The 19,186-nt window shown below is 47.9% G+C and overlaps 1 long non-coding RNA gene across 1 annotated transcript in view; it reads right to left on the reverse strand.

Annotated features, from left to right (window-relative positions):
• The window catches only part of LOC311248111, a 37,634-nt gene extending 19,387 nt beyond the window's left edge, over positions 1 to 18,247 (reverse strand). Inside the window, exons 1-2 of the long non-coding RNA XR_014620911.1 lie at positions 18,012 to 18,247; positions 12,666 to 12,736 (exon numbers count right to left, since the gene is read on the reverse strand). This is a non-coding gene — a long non-coding RNA (uncharacterized lncRNA). The remainder of the gene's footprint in view (positions 1 to 12,665; positions 12,737 to 18,011) is intronic.
• Between the last annotated feature and the right edge of the window lie 939 nt (positions 18,248 to 19,186).

Raw genomic sequence — 19,186 nt, forward strand, 5'->3', positions numbered from 1 at the left:
GAGTGTGCCAAGCACGAAGGTCTGGAAGATGCGCGTCGGCGCGCTGAGGTCTGGAGAGCGTGCCAAGCTCGAAGGTCTGGAAGATGCGCGTCTGCGCTGGTCTGGAGAGCGTGCCAAGCTCGAAGGTCTGGTAGATGCGCGTCTGCGCGCTGAGGTCTGGAGAGCGTGCCAAGCTCGAGGGTCTGGAAGATGCGCGTCTGCGCTGGTCTGGAGAGCGTGCCAAGCTCGAAGGTCTGGTAGATGCGCATCTGCGCGCTGAGGTCTGGAGAGCGTGCCAAGCTCGAGGGTCTGGAAGATGCGCGTCTGCGCTGGTCTGGAGAGCGTGCCAAGCTCGAAGGTCTGGTAGATGCGCGTCTGCGCGCTGAGGTCTGGAGAGCGTGCCAAGCTCGAGGGTTTGGAAGATGCGCGTTGCGCGCTGAGGACTGGAGAGCGTGCCAAGCTCGAGGGTCTGGAAGATGCGCGTTGCGCGCTGGTCTGGAGAGCGTGCCAAGCTCGAGCGTCCTTGGAAGATGCGCGTTGCGCGCTGAGGACTGGAGAGCGTCTGCGCTGGTCTGGATGTGCGTCAGGACGAACAGCTGCGCGGGGGTCTGCAGTGGAACGCTGGGGTGCCTCCCGTGGAAGTACAGGGAGCGCAGACCAGTCTCCCCCACAGGCAACGGCGACAGCTGGCGAAGGCTGGAGCAAACATCTCGACGCCGGAGAATGGAACAGCATAGGCAGACAGAGGATCTCCCGAAAAAGTCTAGATGTTTAGAGAATATGACTCGGCAAGTATACAACACGACCCCACGGCGAAACGAGGGGAAGCGCCCTGGTATTTAAAGCCCACAGGGGAACTAATTAGCCTGCCACCACAGGTGCGAGAGGTAATTGATAATCGAACAGGTGTGGCCACTGAGAGTAAAGAACGAGAGGGTGGGGGCTAGAGAGAGTGAGTAGGGAATTCCTAACAGTAGGCTTAAAGAAGACAGAGAAAGTTGGTGAGCAGCGGACAAAACCTCACAGTACCCCCCCCTCAACGGGAGCCACCTGGCGACCCAAAACAAATACAGACAGAGTGGCAGGGGGCAAAACAAGACAAAAACAAAAGGTACTGGCCAAGCCAGCAGGGGAAGCCACCACAAGAGTGGGGCTAGCAAAAGAAACAGGGTCGCCGAGGGGTAACTAGGGTAGCAGAGGGGCAACAGGAGGAACTGGCCTAGAGGAAACCGGGCCTAGAGGAACCGGGTCAGGAGGAACTGGGTCCAGAGAACTAGCCTAGAGAACTGGCCAAGAGAACTGGTCTAGAGAACTGGTCTAGAGGAACTGAGGGGCAAGCAGGGTAGCTAAGGGGTAACCATGGTAGCACCGGGAAAGGGCTAGCAGAGGGAAAGGGTAGCCGCCAGGGCACCGAGCTACAGGGCCTATGCTAGCTGTACTGTTACATCAACATAGAGGCTGCGCAAGCTGCCGGAGCTAGGCTAGCAGAGGGAAAGGGTAGCTGCCAAGGCACTGATAGCTACAGGGCCTATGCTAGCTGTACTGCTACATCAACATAGAGGCTGCGCTAGCTGCCGAGCTAGGCTAGCAGGGGGAAAGGGTAGCTGCCAAGGCACTGATAGCTACAGGGCCTATGCCAGCTGTACTCGCTAGCTGCCGGAGCTAGGCTGGCAGACAGGGCTGGACCAGCATGAGAGAACAAGCTAGCTGGAAGGACAGTCCTAGCTGTGTGAGATAAACTGACCTTGCTAGCTGAAAAGGCAGTCCTAGCAGTGGGAGATAAACTACACAAAAAAGTGGAGGCCATGCAGAGGGACCGGGTTAGCTGCTTGGGCCTGGCTAGCTACAGGGCCTATGCCAGCTGCAAGGCTGCATTAACATAGAGGCTGTGCTAACAGCCGGGGCCAAGCTAGCAGACTGGGGCCATGCAGAGGGAACTGGGTTAGCTGCCAGGGCATGGCTAGCTACAGGGCCCAAGCCAGCAGCAAGGGCTGCATAAACATAGAGGCTGTGCTAGCCGCCGGGGCAAAGCTAGCAGACAGGGCCATGCTGGTGGTAGAGGCCTAACAAGCTGCAGGGGGGTCAAACAGGGCTAAGAGGGGAGCTAAACAGGGAAGCTAAACAGGGCTAACAGGGAAGCAAATGGGGAGCTAGAGGGAACAAGAAAAAAAAAAGGCAAACTCAACATACACCGTCTGTGCTGGCTGGGGTCGTCGATTTGGTGGGGTCGTACTGTTATGGTTTGTAACCGACCCCAATCGCACAACACAAGACAGGTATGATGGTTTGCCAAGAAACAGATATTTATTGAGAACAGGGAAAAAGGGCACTGTCCCTTTAAGGGAGAAAACACAAAACACTGGAATAACACAAGAGGGGAAGGTAAAGTGCCTTTAAGAGGCGGGCAGGAAAAGGGAACACTATGGGAAGGTAAGGGAACGCCTAAGGGAAGGTTAAGGGAACGCCTAGGGACAGAGGAACTAGAGACTAGGAGAACTAGGGACAAGGAGAACTAGGGACAGAGGACTAGGGACTAGGAGAGCTAGGGATAGAGGACTAGGGACTAGGAGAACTAGGGACAGAGGACTAGGGACTAGGAGAACTAGGGACAAAGGCCCGCGGAGGCGGGCTGGGGACAGGGAGGACTGGTGGGAACACCTGGGCCGCTCTGCAGAACTCTCTCGGCAGATCTCCGAGGTGGGTAACGGCGGCCGAGAGGGAGAGAGGAGAGGGTTAATGTACAAAGGGGAAAAAACAGAGCAGATGCAGGAGAGGTGACCAGTCCAAATACCAAAGTTAAACAAAGTAAAACTATCTTCGTGAAAAATACACAAAGAGCAAAGTACCAAAACAAATACAAAGAGAATACTATCTTTGGTGTGAACAAACACACAGTGGGAGATGTAACGTCCAAAATAATATCCAAGTGAAACAAACAGAGGCACAACGCTGGGTGAGTGACTGTCAGATTAAAAAGGTGGTAATTCTTCAGTGTTAGAAACACACGAAAACGGAGATGATCTAGACAGTCAAAACTCACCCAGACGTATGCGTAATGGTGCAGGAACAACAGCGGCGGCGAGGGTGTCGCCACCGGGTAGCTGGCTGTCCGAGCCGAGAACAGAGTGGTGCTGGAACAGGCGGCGGTGGCGAGGGTGTCGCCACCGGGTAGCCGACTGTCCGAGCCGAGGACAGAGTGGTGCTGGAACAGGCGGCGGTGGCGAGGGTGTCGCCACCGGGAAGCCGGCTGTCCGAGCCGAGGACAGAGTGGTGCGCCACAACTTGGAGTGATAATATCCACGAGAGAACAAAACAGAGGCATTACGCTGGGTGAGTGACTTAACAGTCAAACTCACCCAGGAGGCACAACGCTGGGTGAGTGACTTAACAATCAAAACTCACCCAGGAGGCAACACGCTGGATGAGTGACCTAACAATCAAAACTCACCCAGACGTATGCGTAATGGTGCAGGAACAGCAGCGGCGGCGAGGGTGTCGCCACCGGGTAGCTGGCTGTCCGAGCCGAGAACAGAGTGGTGCTGGAACAGGCGGCGGTGGCGAGGGTGTCGCCACCGGGTAGCCGACTGTCCGAGCCGAGGACAGAGTGGTGCTGGAACAGGCGGCGGTGGCGAGGGTGTCGCCACCGGGAAGCCGGCTGTCCGAGCCGAGGAACAGAGTGGTGCGCCACTGCTTGAGTGCGCACCGGAACCGAGAGACGCATCTGGTGCGTCTGCGTTGAGGAGTGTGCCAAGCACGAAGGTCTGGAAGATGCGCGTCGGCGCGCTGAGGTCTGGAGAGCGTGCCAAGCTCGAAGGTCTGGAAGATGCGCGTCTGCGCTGGTCTGGAGAGCGTGCCAAGCTCGAAGGTCTGGTAGATGCGCGTCTGCGCGCTGAGGTCTGGAGAGCGTGCCAAGCTCGAGGGTCTGGAAGATGCGCGTCTGCGCTGGTCTGGAGAGCGTGCCAAGCTCGAAGGTCTGGTAGATGTGCATCTGCGCGCTGAGGTCTGGAGAGCGTGCCAAGCTCGAGGGTCTGGAAGATGCGCGTCTGCGCTGGTCTGGAGAGCGTGCCAAGCTCGAAGGTCTGGTAGATGCGCATCTGCGCGCTGAGGTCTGGAGAGCGTGCCAAGCTCGAGGGTTTGGAAGATGCGCGTTGCGCGCTGAGGACTGGAGAGCGTGCCAAGCTCGAGGGTCTGGAAGATGCGCGTTGCGCGCTGGTCTGGAGAGCGTGCCAAGCTCGAGCGTCCTTGGAAGATGCGCGTTGCGCGCTGAGGACTGGAGAGCGTCTGCGCTGGTCTGGATGTGCGTCAGGACGAACAGCTGCGCGGGGGTCTGCAGTGGAACGCTGGGGTGCCTCCCGTGGAAGTACAGGGAGCGCAGACCAGTCTCCCCCACAGGCAACGGCGACAGCTGGCGAAGGCTGGAGCAAACATCTCGACGCCGGAGAATGGAACAGCATAGGCAGACAGAGGATCTCCCGAAAAAGTCTAGATGTTTAGAGAATATGACTCGGCAAGTATACAACACGACCCCACGCCGAAACGAGGGGAAGCGCCCTGGTATTTAAAGCCCACAGGGGAACTAATTAGCCTGCCACCACAGGTGCGAGAGGTAATTGATAATCGAACAGGTGTGGCCACTGAGAGTAAAGAACGAGAGGGTGGGGGCTAGAGAGAGTGAGTAGGGAATTCCTAACAGTAGGCTTAAAGAAGACAGAGAAAGTTGGTGAGCAGCGGACAAAACCTCACAATTCTAACCCTTTAAATGCCAGTGTGTGTGATGGCATATATTTGCAATATATCAAATGCAAAGTAGATTTTTCTGGGGGGGGATTATTACAGGCTAGCATGTGTCAATGATTAGCAACACTGATTTTGAAGGATTTTTAGTTTTTTGTAAGGGTCCCGCCTCCACCAATCACATGCGGCTCCCTTTGTGTGTGTGTGAGAGCAAGAGAGAGAGAGAGAGAGAGAGAGAGAGAGAGAGAGAGAGAGAGAGAGAGAGAGAGAGAGAGAGATAGTTCTCCAACTTGTCCCCGAGGGAAAAATTTACTTGGAACATCAGTGATGCATCAGTCTGCAATAACAGTGTAAACAAAGACAAAAATATATATATACAATCATTCATTCAGTTAGTAAAAAATACTTCAGACAAATATGACAATACATAGAGATGTACAACCATAATACATAAGTAGGTCAACTCATTTCAAAAAGCTTCATATTGCACCCTGCCCTAAATAAATTACAACAGATTAAGACTTGGACAAGAAAGAAAGAGGTGACAGCCCACTGTTAGGTGGCACCTCAAAAAAATCAACCTCTATTATTATTTAGGAGAGCGATGGATGTAGGAAGGAAGGAGAGCTTGTAGCGATTGCTCTTATATCTACTTGCTCTGAACGTCTCCCCGAGGGAAGAACTTCATATTCGGGATAAAGATTATGAAAGGGTCCTGTAAGATTCTCTGTGCCTGGCTGACCACTACTTTCTCGAAGATAGATTGGAGTGACGTATACTTGGTGTTTCCGGTCACCTTCATCGCTGCTTTCACTAGCCTTTCCATCTTCGACTTACACTGTACTGCGAGCGTACTAAACCACGCCCCATCTCATCAGGCTTTCTAGGACAGCTTTATAAAATGTGGTCATGATCGCTGTGCTCACACTAGGGCTGTCGCGGTATGACATTTTCTCACCGCGGGTTTGTGTGTCTCATCACCGCGGGATGCGGTGGTACCGCACTTCTATTAAAAAACAAAAAAAATAGGGCGGTCAGGTGGCGTAACGGAGATTGCGTTCGTCACCAAACCCCGGAGCGGCTCGATTCGCCTGTTCGAATCCAGCTCACAGCTCCGGGGTTGTCACCAGCTTGGCTGGCCGTTCACACTAATACAATTGGCAGTATTAGAGGGTGGGAGAAGCTGGCGGGGTGGGTCCGGGTCGTTGTAAACAGCGACTCCTACAGTTCGGTCGGGGCGCCTGCTAAGCGCGGATAGGACCTGAGTGGGATAGTGTGATCCTTCCACACGCTACGCCCTCTCAATGAGAATCCGCGCTGCCAGGTGAAAAGAAGCAGTGATTGGCTGGACGTGTGTCGGAGGAAGCACGTGGTAGCCTCCACTCTCCCAGACCGACTGTGGGGGGTAAGTGCGCAGCGACCAGGAAGGGGGATTTGGAATTGGCATACGACTAACATTGGGATGGGAGAAAATCGGATGAAAAATGGAGAAAAAAAAAATTAATTACATTTTTTTTATATACCTGTATATATTCTTTTTATTATTAAGACATGCAAGTGATTAGAAAAAAAATCTAATTCTAGATCGTAGGAGTCCCGAAACTATTTTAAACATGTTTGATAATCTATCCATTTGTCCCTCAATGCTCTGAAGCAGGGGTCGGGAACCTATGGCTCGCGAGCCATATATGGCTCTTCTGGTGACAGCATATGGCTCCCAGACATTTTTGAGTTAAAAAAAAAAAAATTTTTTTTTTTTTTTTTTTTTTAATACTTGTGATATTTCTTAATAGTACTGTGTCATTTTAAAGTAAACAGACATTAGTTTTGAAGATACAGCTAATAGTATCTGTAGCTGAAGATATAGCGAGCAGAGCTGGCGAGGGAACACAAGTGGACAGAAATTAAAAATCTTCAACCTGAAGACCAGCTGATTCTTAAAACTTGGAACGAGCTTCCTGTGACATAGCACACAATGCAGCGTGAGTATTGCCGTATTGACCATGTTTGGCTCTACATATGCATGTGGGCAGTCATTCTCGCATATGAGGAACATTAAGACCAACCTACGCTCACGTTTAACTGATGGAAGCCTCAACGCCTGCATGAAGCTCAACCTCACCACGTATGAACCAGATTACAAGGCCATCAGCAAAACCATGCAGCACCAGAAGTCGCATTAAAAGTAAGAAATTTTATTTATTATACGTTAAAAATACTATATGGCTCTCAATGAAATATATTTAGAAATATTTGGCTTTTATGGCTCTCCCAGTCAAAAAGGTTCCTGACCCCTGCCTGAAGTGTGATAAAAGTAGTAGGGTGTTGCCTGCTCCTTTAAGAGTGATGCATTGTGGGATATATGCCCTTCTCCAACTTAAAAATAACGTTATTTGAGCAAACATTTAACGTTATTATAACACTATTTTAACGTTAGTGAATTTGAATGCACATACATAGCTAGTTAAATATCACAACTTGTGTCATCATCCCCTGTACTCTACTGCGGTTCAGATTAATACAGGAAAAGGTATACATTGGGGGCTTGAGTCTGGGATATGAAAATAAATCCTGATTTCATCTGTGAGTTGTAAACTGTAAAAAGTTAGCAATTCTACTTAAAAATGACGCCCTTTTTTATTTTTCCGCGGATGACGCGGTTGTCTGTTCTGCATCCCGCGGTGGCCTTGACACTAGAGCTGCCGCGGTTACCGCGGTATCGCTGTTACATCACGCCCACCGCAGAGTTGAGCTGAATACCGCATCACCGCTGTTTAGCCCAGCACCAGCCAGGTCCCGACGTTAGCTTTCAGAACGATAGCCACGTTAGTTAGCCCAGCACCAGCCAGGTCCCGACGTTAGCTCTCAGAACGATAGCCACGTTAGTTAGCCCAGCACCAGCCAGGTCCCGACGTTAGCTCTCAGAACGATAGCCACGTTAGTTAGCCCAGCACCAGCCAGGTCCCGACGTTAGCTCTCAGAACGATAGCCACGTTAGTTAGCCCAGCACCAGCCAGGTCCCGACGTTAGCTCTCAGAACGATAGCCACGTTAGTTAGCCCAGCACCAGCCAGGTCCCGACGTTAGCTCTCAGAACGATAGCCACGTTAGTTAGCCCAGCACCAGCCAGGTCCCGACATTAGCTCTCAGAACGATAGCCACGTTAGTTAGCCCAGCACCAGCCAGGTCCCGACGTTAGCTCTCAGAACGATAGCCACGTTAGTTAGCCCAGCACCAGCCAGGTCCCGACGTTAGCTCTCAGAACGATAGCCACGTTAGTTAGCCCAGCACCAGCCAGGTCCCGACGTTAGCTCTCAGAACGATAGCCACGTTAGTTAGCCCAGCACCAGCCAGGTCCCGACGTTAGCTCTCAGAACGATAGCCACGTTAGTTAGCCCAGCACCAGCCAGGTCCCGACGTTAGCTCTCAGTACGATAGCCACGTTAGTTAGCCCAGCACCAGCCAGGTCCCGACGTTAGCTCTCAGAACGATAGCCACGTTAGTTAGCCCAGCACCAGCCAGGTCCCGACGTTAGCTCTCACAGAACGATAGCCACGTTAGTTAGCCCAGCACCAGCCAGGTCCCGACGTTAGCTCTCAGAACGATAGCCACGTTAGGGGACTACAGGTATTCACTCTTGGTCGACGGGAAGGGGAGAGAGGCGCGTGCCTCAGCTCCTCAACAGACCCGTCCACCGTCTACCTCGAGTGAGCCTCACGTTGTACCTCACTGCAAGCGTCAATAAACAGTGTTCAGTAGCCTATGTTGTCTGTGTTTCACTTTCAATAACGAATGCGTGCTTGCCGAATCCCAAACAATATTCATGCTGCAAAGTCATCCTCTAAAGATAGACATTTAGACTAGAGGCAGGCTATATGCTATAAAGAATAGACTACTAAAAAAAAAATGCATTCAAACTTTTTTTTTTTTTTTTTGGCTGTTACCGCAGCGGTTTCAATAGCTTTGCAAATTTGTGCGGTAAGGAAAAAATCAATACCGCGGCAGCCCTACTGGACACACCGCGGGATTGCAGTGATGCGGTTATCGCGACAGCCCTAGCTCACACCAAACAGTCTGAGACTACAGAGGAAGGGCAGTCATTGGGCTAGTTTGTAACACAGACAGGGCACGAAATTAACTTTTTGACTCACTGGCCAGTGGCGGGTAGATGGGAAGAATCTACCCGCCAAGCATATTTCTTACCTTTTTTTTTATTACATTTTTGTATTTTTTTTTTATAATTTTTTTTGTATAAAATATATATATTATATAATCATACTTGTAGTTGTATTATCTGCGAGACATCGCCACCACGCAACAAGTCAAAATGCTCGCCATCTGCAAACAGCTCCACTGTCTGTGTGTATACTCGAGTAGCCTCCAGCTCCAGTAACGATTCTCCGGCGCTGCAGCTGGATGCATCTCCGTCTGAGTCACACACGCCGGAGAATCCTTACTGGAGCTGGAGGCTACTCGAGTATACACACAGACAGTGGAGCTGTTTGCAGATGGCGAGCATTTTGACTTGTTGCGTGGTGGCGATGTCTCGCAGATAATACAACTACAAGTATGATTATATAATATATATATAGTTGATGATGTCACACATGCAGGGAGCGAAATTAACTTTTTGACTCACCGGCCAGAGGCGGGTAGATGGGAAGAATCTACCCGCCAAGCATATTTCTTACCTGCCAAATTTTTTTTGATTAAAAAAAAAATATATATATATATTTTATATAAAAATATTTTTTTTAAATAAAATATATATTATATAATCATACTTGTAGTTGTATTATCTGCGAGACATCGCCACCACGCAATAAGTCAAAATGCTCACTATCTGCAAACAGCTCCACTGTCTGTGTGTATACTTGAGTAGCCTCCAGCTCCAGCAAGGATTCTCCGGCCCTGCAGCTAGACCCTATATTCAGCTAGACCCTACATTCAGCATGCAAGGATTCTCCGGCGATGCAGCTGGACCCTATTGGTATAACGTTACGGTTCTTTTGTCAAATCACATTCAACATGCCCTCAGCTAGAATACGCATTCAATCAATGTTATAATACATTGATATCAGGAGCTATCTGTAGCTACTGCTAGCCCGGTAGATAACGTTAAGACAATTTAGTTTACTGGGACAGATAGATCTAATGTGAGCTAGCTAACGTGAGCTAGCTAACGAGGGAACTGAGGTATTATGCACTCGAGTCGACTATTGCTGGAGCATTTGTTGATATCAGCAGCTATCAGTAGCTAGCCAGCTAGATACCGTTAGACAATGCCTTGTCATGTATTAAACTAAAAGTGAATAGTTGACTGGGTCATTGTTTAAACAGTAACGGTAGCTCATGGAGGTCCGATCTAGACTAGAGCAGACTGCCCGCATATCGCAATGGTGGCGTTTCAGGAAGTAAACAAGCCAAATGAGAGCTTCCGATTGGTCATTTGCTTTCTTTCTCGTGAAACCAGTCACGTCACTCTACTGTGATTGGACCGTTGACTTGAGTGCAATGTGGGACTTGTAGTTTTTTAACGATCTAGCGGCGGAGAAAAAAAAAGACGAGAGAGGCTATAATCTGTACTCGCACAATCAAAATAAGAACTACTAATAATGAACTACACGTCTACACGCCACACGGCGGGCAGCCCTCTAAGTGTCAAGCGCCAAAGGTAAAAACTGAGCGCCCCTGGCGGGCGGCGGGCTTTAGTTTCGGTCCCTGCACACATGCTAGACTAAGAATTGTCAAGAGAACACACGGAGCCTGGTGGATGCATGAAGCGATATAAATAAACCAATAGCCAATAAATGTGAAGTTATCTTTGAACCCCTGTTGTCAAGCCTCGTTAATATAACCCCTTTCCTCACTAATGGAACTGGTTTTGTGGACTCGCTGACGGTGCTTTGAGCGTTTCCAGGATTAGCAGCTAACGCTAATTAGCTTAGTTAGTTCCCTACAGTGCAAGCAGGCGCCACGGGCAGTCAGGACAGAAGAGTAGTGGATGTGACATCGGTAAACAAGCCACAAATTAGGCCTGTCGTAAGACCAAAACACACTGCAGTTTTAATTATTTTACATTACTATTTTGTGACCCGCCAAATGGCGGACAGACCTCTCAGTGGCACCCGCCAAACCTAAAATCTGGTCGCCAATGGCGGGTGGCGGGCTCTAGTTTCGGGCCCTGAACACAGAACATCAATACTGTCCATCCCATTTCAGTCGATTATCCATGTGGATTCCTTCCTAGGTATTTATATGATGCAAGTGCAACCTGCTCTATATCACAGTCGCCAATTACCACAGGGTCATCTACTCTCACTTCTCTCGGGTCATAGATCATCTCTTTGGTTTTGGTTAGGGATGTCCCGATCCGATCACATGATCGGGGCCGATCACGTGATTTTCAGAGGATCGGGAAAAAAAAATACAAATACAATACAAATACAATACAAAAAATAAAAGGGTTTTATTTTATTCAACAAACATGACCATGTTCACGTCTTAAACTCATACTGAGGCCTTAGTTTTGGTTTTAAATTACATATCATCATTCATTTATTTATTGTCACACAAGAGCAGAAGAATTTTCCAAAACAAATGCATTTCCTTGACGTATGGGGAAAATAGCAGATCTCACAACGTGTTGCTCCCGCAACACCGGCAGGTCCACCTGATGACTCGGAGCAACTAGACTAAATGTCAGAAGTTTGGAAGCATTTTAAAATTGAAACCAAAGCCAGTCCAATAGCCAGTTGCAATGTTTGCAAGGCGGACGTTCCACGTTATGTGACTAGAGCGAGCAAAGGAATGGGGGACGGGTGGTGCCAAACAGCTGTTTTGAATGCCTCGTTTGAATGAAGAAAGTTCACCTGGATATTGATAACATTCGCTTTGTGAGGATTATTCGTCTGCGTTTCAGACCAAAATGGAGCAAATCATTACGTAAGTCGAACACTGAATGTATACTAAATGCGCAAACAGATTGAAACTATTTCTCGTATGGTGAATGTAATGCGAGCCGCCGCGCTCGACTGGGGCTATATGCTAGCGTCAATATATGAGCTACCTTGCAGCTAGCGTTAGGTAACCATTAGCTGCCTAGCGTTAGCATTAGCTAACCATTAGCTGCCTAGCGTTAGCGTTAGCTAACCATTAGCTGCCTAGCGTCAGCGTTACCAATGTTAGCTTGCGTGGTATCCAACGCTAGCTCGGCAGACAGTGAAGTGATGCTACTGTAATGTATAGCTACCTGCCTAGCTAGCGTTAGCTAAAAGAGCCCTCGCAGTGAATCTTTCATGACTCTGCAAGCTAACTAAGCTTGTGTCATTCGCTAACAAGCTAACTGGCGTGAGGCAGCTAGGCTAGGTAACATTAGCTAGCTATTAATAAACCAGTTAACGTTAGCTAGCAATCTTTCTTTACCACAATATCATTGTATGTTCTTTACCTGTAACGTTATTTCACACTCCCGTTTTTTCATCAGTCTCTTGTTGTGAAACTGAACTACGATTAAAAATTATTCTAATCTAGTTGACGTGGTCATGCTTTAAGAATGGTTGTTGTTGCTACTGCTGCTGGGGATGTGAATGGAGGGGCTTTGTCTCGCTTTGCCAGTTTCTGACAAATGCGTAAAATTGCGGTTACTAATGTGAAAGATCGGTTCGGGAAAGATCGGTATCGGCAGATACTCAAAATCACATGATTGGGATCGGGAGCAAAAGAACGCGATCGGGACATCCCTAGTTCTGGTGGTATTGAGAATGAGATGATGTCTCTCACAGTAACACCAGACCTGAAAGGAGTCGATCTCTTTAAAGTAAGTAGAGAGCAGTCGCCAGCCTTCAATAGGATTAGAATAAGTGTGTCGTCTGAAAGTGTCAGGACATGATTGTTAGGCTGCCTGCTGCTACACGCGTTGGTGTCCAGTGTAAATAGGAGAGGGGAGCTCACCGCAACTTGAGGCACCCCGGTGCTGCAGAATTTGACCTCAGAGTGTGTCATTCACCTTGACTTGTTGTGTCCTGTTGGTAAGAAGAGAATAGAAGAACCATTTGATTATTGAGGGGTTTATCCCCATACTCTTCACTCTCCATACTCATAAGCTTCTGGACAAGCAGGTGAGGGCGAACAGTATCAAACGCAGAGCTAAAATATGCAAATAGCACCCGTTCGCCGTTATATTATTTCATGATAATAAAGTAGCTAAAATGAGTCAATAGATAAAAAGCAGTAATGGAATGTAGGTTACTCACCCTACTCAGGTACAGTAGGCATCCACACTACACAGCATTTATAGACATAAATAAACGTCATGGCTCATCTACTACGCTGGGTATTCAGTAGGTGGTGTCAAAGAGGCAACTACCCATGTGACCTGAGGATACTAGTAAAACATTTAGAAATATTTGAGATATGAACGAGTAACGTGTGGACAGATTGACGCGACACAATCCTCTTGGGCAAAACATCACGATATCCACGATACGTTGAAAAAGTGTATCGTTAATGAACTGTACCCGATATTTATATAATATCGTCATATCGCCCAGCCCTAAATGAGGTAATTGTAGATGTCGCCATAAGACACTTCTGGCCATTTAGTGGGATCATTGTTTCATTATCCTGGTCGGCTGAAAGGACACTGGCCACCGAAGCTCCCCCCTCTGATGGAACAGTCCACATTCATTCGTGCGTCATCTCGCGTCTCCAGACTCTGTGGGCAATCTGCGCATGTGCATGGGTAATAATAGGTGCTTTAAAATGGGCTTTTTCGCTGCCGATTTAGTTCTGATCGATTAGGAATGGCTCGCGCCGTGTTCAGGAGATTGAGGCGCATAAAAGACTATTCGATCATGTCTCTAGCACCCCCACAGCCGTATCTGCAACCACTTACATCACGGCTCTCATCCACATTCATTCATTTGCTCCCCCGCTCTCTCCTCCCCGATTTTAATGTAACGCGGAGATTCAGGGTTGGGGGGGGGGGGGGGGGCACACCCCAAAATCTGACCAATGAGTGATAGTTTGCTCGCGCGTGCGTTTGTTTTGGTCCGTGTGAACACAGCCGTGTGAACACAAACGAACTAAGAATCAAGTGCAACAATTGTATCATAATAGTCCCTGAATCGGAACAAAGCAAACGAACTACAGGTGTGAAAACACCCTAAGTCGCTTTCACATCTCTAGGTCGCTTTCACATATAGTTTTGGTGGACTCGGTGCGGTTCTGGGGGTGAAGTTGCAACATTGTTGCATTCTTCATTTGGTTCGCCTGCATTCACATAGAAATCTGTGAGGCGGACCGAACCTTCTGAACAATGTCACGCGGTCGAAAAGGGCGCTTGTCTATTGGACAGTGGAAATGTGTGTGTGGCTGCGAGCCCGTGTGTGTGTGTCTGTGTGTGGACTGCGAGTCCTCCAGATCAGCGGAGCGGAGGCGAGTTTTGACATGGCATTGATCCATTGTTCTATTGAAGCACATTACCACCATCCTCTCGCTAAACAACTTGTAGACCACAGTGTTTTTATGAGTGCCCACAACACAAGTAGCTGTTTTATTAATAATATAATAAGCCGCGTTTTTTCTTCCTTCTTCCCAAGATGCACAGATAGACAGACAGACAGACAGACAGACAGACAGACAGACAGACAGACAGACAGACAGACAGACAGACAGACAGACAGACAGACAGACAGACAGACAGACAGACAGACAGACAGACAGACAGACAGACAGACAGACAGACAGACAGACAGACAGACAGACAGACAGACAGACAGACAGACAGACAGACAGACAGACAGACAGACAGACAGACAGACAGACAGACAGACAGACAGACAGACAGACAGACAGACAGACAGACAGACAGACAGACAGACAGACAGACAGACAGACAGACAGACAGACAGACAGACAGACAGACAGACAGACAGACAGACAGACAGACAGACAGACAGACAGACAGACAGACAGACAGACAGACAGACAGACAGACAGACAGACAGACAGACAGACAGACAGACAGACAGACAGACAGACAGACAGACAGACAGACAGACAGACAGACAGACAGACAGACAGACAGACAGACAGACAGACAGACAGACAGACAGACAGACAGACAGACAGACAGACAGACAGACAGACAGACAGACAGACAGACAGACAGACCAGACAGACAGACCAGACAGACAGACAGACAGACAGACAGACAGACAGATAGATAGATAGATAGATAGATAGATAGATAGATAGATAGATAGATAGATAGATAGATAGATAGATAGATAGATAGATAGATAGATAGATAGATAGATAGATAGATTAGATGCAGTGTGCTTGTTTTGCAGTGAGTGCTGCGAGCAGTGGTAATAATAATCACTTCCTATATTTGGTTCGCGTTTGGTTCGATGAAGCCGAACCGAGACCGACGTTTTCAGGCGGACCAGAGTTCGCCTGTTTGGTCCGCGAACCGAGTTCGACACGCATTCACACAAACCCGAAAAACCGGACTATCGAATTCTGGTCCGAAAGTCCGGACCAAACAGCCCCTGTGTGAAAGCGACTTAACCACTAAACCCTGCATGGACTATAACAAATATTATGATCTGCAGCTTTGTGTATACTGCTTACTTTGTCATATTTTATATTGCCTATATTTATTGTAACTTATATTATGACCAATAGACTCATATGGAACTCTGTGTATAGTTTATTTTATAAAAATTGTATATTCAGATTACATTTGTTTATTGCTTATATTTATTGCTCTCCTATTACCCTGACCATACCTGTACCCCCCTGCTGCTATGGCGACTGAATCTCCCCAAGGGGATCAATAAAGGAATATCCTGCCCAGTCCAGAGGATAGATGTGTTCCCCTCTGCGTGGGCGAGACCTGTTTGCTGCTATCTCCTCCATCCCAATTGATTGAAAACTTTATTTAACAGATTGCAGAATGGGTACAGTACAGTACAGCTCAATACATACAATTGTTAAGGGGATGCAGACCAGAGAAAGACTTTCATCTTGTTTACATCAGGGTCCCCCATTTTCAATTCATAGTGACATTTATGACATACACAACATAGATATACACAGGCACGTGCACACATAGAGCCCAAGGGGTGCTTGAGCACCTGCCTTTTTGAGCCTCATAAAAAAGTGCCCTTTTTGAAAAAGAAAAAGAAAAAAAATTAATTAAAATTAATTAATTACGCATATAGACTGCCCTAGCAACTGAAAAATGTCAGGATAGAATAAAAATATTGGGTAAAGAGAGAGAGATGCCCCATATTCCATTGCAGTTTGCACGGCCTCCTCAGCGTGCCTCTCCGCGGACCTATATATTTTATGCATAGCGTGGGTGGTGATGATGATGATGATAGAAACCGCTGTGGCGCATACAGTTGAATGCTGGTATTACACTCATTGAGGGACACGAAGAAGTCAAGTCCGATGGGATTTGGGAATCTCAAATACAAATCGGGATTGGAATAAAAAATGCATTCATATTAAATATACAGCACTTCTTGGGGTCTGTAGGGTAAGCACTTCCCCCCTGAACATTTATGGAGATGTATGGGCCTTTTAAGTCAGTGATAAAAGTGTCTTTCAAGGATAAGTGAGCTCCTGCACTGATTATTATAGTTCAATATTCAATATTTGATCACCAAAAAACCCCAAAAAGCATAAAAATGGGGGCCCCCCACCGCCCGAAAAGGGCCCTTAAAAATCGGGTTTGCGCGCTCGGTTAAAAGACACAGGTATAGTGCCCTTTTCAGCCTTTGAGCACCTGCCCCTCTAAAGTCCTGTGCACGTCCCTGGATATACAGATATAATAATCTAATCTAATCTAATCATGACATTTGTGACATACAAGATATGCAAATATACAGTACTGTTAAACAGATCCTAACAGTAAATATATACATACGAGGGGGAGGGAACTGTACATTAGGAGGGTGGTTCAGACAAATTACGGGGCCAGTTTCGAATTGCAGCCTCCCATAGGTGCTCTTTGAGAGCGGTTTTGAAGGTGGGTAGTGATTAAAAAAAATGTTTACGGCTGTGGGTAGGGCGTTCCACATTATGCCACAACACATGTGGCATAATTGCGGAACGTGTTTTGTCCCTTGTTTGAGCCGAATCTGGGTTGGACATGATTTGTGGAACTCCATTACAGCAGACAATGCTAGCAATTATGTGAGTTACGTCTTAATGTGTCTCTTCCATTAAATTAATAGGGCCACCAGTTTAGTCTACCCGTTTTTAAATACTGGATCAACGGAGCTGTCTCTTCAACACTGGCGTTCATCCTTCAACAAGTGCTGATCCAAAACCAGTCTTTAAAAATAGGTCGAATGGTGGCCCTAATTGTAACAATTTAATTGTAATTGTTGACAATACTTACTTTGTGTGAATAATATATTGTAATTGTAGGCTGGACAAATGCAAACCCGTCCTAATATGAATGCATATTTATTTACTACAGAATATACAAGGGTTCTTAAACCTTTCAAAGTGGCAACATATCGAACTGCATCGGCCACACAGCCTTTAAAACACCTTCTATTCTCTCGCCTGGGCCAGCGAACGCCAGACGACCCACCGGCGTTGATGAAGACACAGATCATGACCGATCTGGAGAAGCGGTATAGTGAGGAAAAGAGGGTGTTCATGCTGCTGAACAAAGCTAGTTACTTGGTTCCACACTTCCATCGAAGAAGGGAACATAAACAGGAGGTGATGAAACAAGTGAATGAAAGCAGGAGGTGCAGATGGCCTTACTGGAGGAGATGAAACAAGTGAATGAAAGCAGGAGGTGCAGATGGCCTTACTGGAGGAGATGAAACAAGTGAATGAAAGCAGGAGGTGCAGAATGATGGCCTTACTGGAGGAGATGAAACAAGTGAATGAAAGCAGGAGGTGCAGATGGCCTTACTGGAGGAGATGAAACAAGTGAATGAAAGCAGGAGGTGCAGATGGCCTTACTGGAGGAGATGAAACAAGTGAATGAAAGCAGGAGGTGCAGATGGCCTTACTGGAGGAGATGAAACAAGCGAATGAAAGCAGGAGGTGCAGATGGCCTTACTGGAGGAGGTGAAACAAGTGAATGAAAGCAGGAGGTGCAGATGGCCGTACTGGAGGCCAACCTCCTCCTAGAAGCATCAGCATAGCCTCTCAAGTAAAGTGACACAGTGGCAGAAACGCCCAACAGATGAGATGTGCGGTCAGTAGATGAATACCAGCAGAGTTCACTGTAACTAAACGGAGAGGTGGACATGAACCTACCTGTGTGTGTCTCCTGTGTTGTTCTGAACGCAGTAGAGTCCAGCAGCGTTGCTGGAGCTCCGTCGTGTAACTACTGGTTAGAAGCAGCCGGACTTCGGGGGAAACTCCCTCTGGAAGGTGGCGACAGTGAACCAGGAGACACTTCTCTCGAGGACCGCGCATTTATTTGGGTTTGCAGAGTTGACAACAGCTCTCTGTTCTTAATGTTATTGACTAAAGTTACAGACAAAGAAAGCTCTCCCGTCCCCGCTGCACGCGCATATATCCCATATTGCATCTGGACACGCGCATGCGCTGTGAGGGCCGCTCAGCTCACGCCCCCCCCCCCCCCCCCGCATTTCTACCAAAGGTAGCCGCATTTCTGGCAGACGCTCTCTGATTGGCCGACGCCAGTTTCTACACTGGTTAAGTTTAGGCACTCTTCGAAGTTGGTTAAGGTTAGAGTTTGTCTTAGAGCAGGGCGCTAGAACGCCAGGTCGTTTGCAGGCTGTTTGACGAGGAAATGGGCAAAGACACAGCTCGTCACGCTATTGGGCGCACATGTCACATGACCAGAAACGTTTGCCAGAAATGCGGCTACCTTTGGTATAGATGCATCTTAACCAGTGTAGAAACTGGCGTCGGCCAGTCAGAGAGCGTCTGCCAGAAATGCGGCTACGGAAAGTATACAGGCCACTCCCCCCCCCCCCCCCCCCACACTCTGGACCCGTGCATGCGCTGTGAGGGCCGTTCTCAGCTCACTCCCCCCACTCTTGACACACTGGAAGCTTGGGGGGAAACATGCACTTTTAGAATCACCAGAAAGGCTTTCGAAATAGTGAAATGCTATGTTGGCCTCAATATTTTCAAAACAAAGTATATGAAAAGGTTATGAAATGAACAAGAATGTGATAAAACATGTGATAAAAACTCAACGCATACATTTGATCGTAGAAATCCGTTTGTTTCCCCAATACCAAGATGGCGGCGGTCCCGTGACGTCAGAGTGTCTTCGAGAATACTTGCTTGATGAATGAATGAATGAAAACTTTATTTAACAGATTGCAGAATGAGTACAATACAGTACGGCTCAATACACACAATTGTTAAGGGGATGCAGACCAGAGAAAGATGTTTGTCTTGTTTACATCAGGGTCCCTGTTGTGTATGTCATAAATGTCGCTATGAATTGAAAA

This window comes from Notolepis coatsorum, assembly GCF_963971535.1.
Source record: "Notolepis coatsorum genome assembly, contig: SCAFFOLD_137, whole genome shotgun sequence".
In the NCBI taxonomy this organism is placed as follows: Eukaryota; Metazoa; Chordata; class Actinopteri; order Aulopiformes; family Paralepididae; genus Notolepis; species Notolepis coatsorum.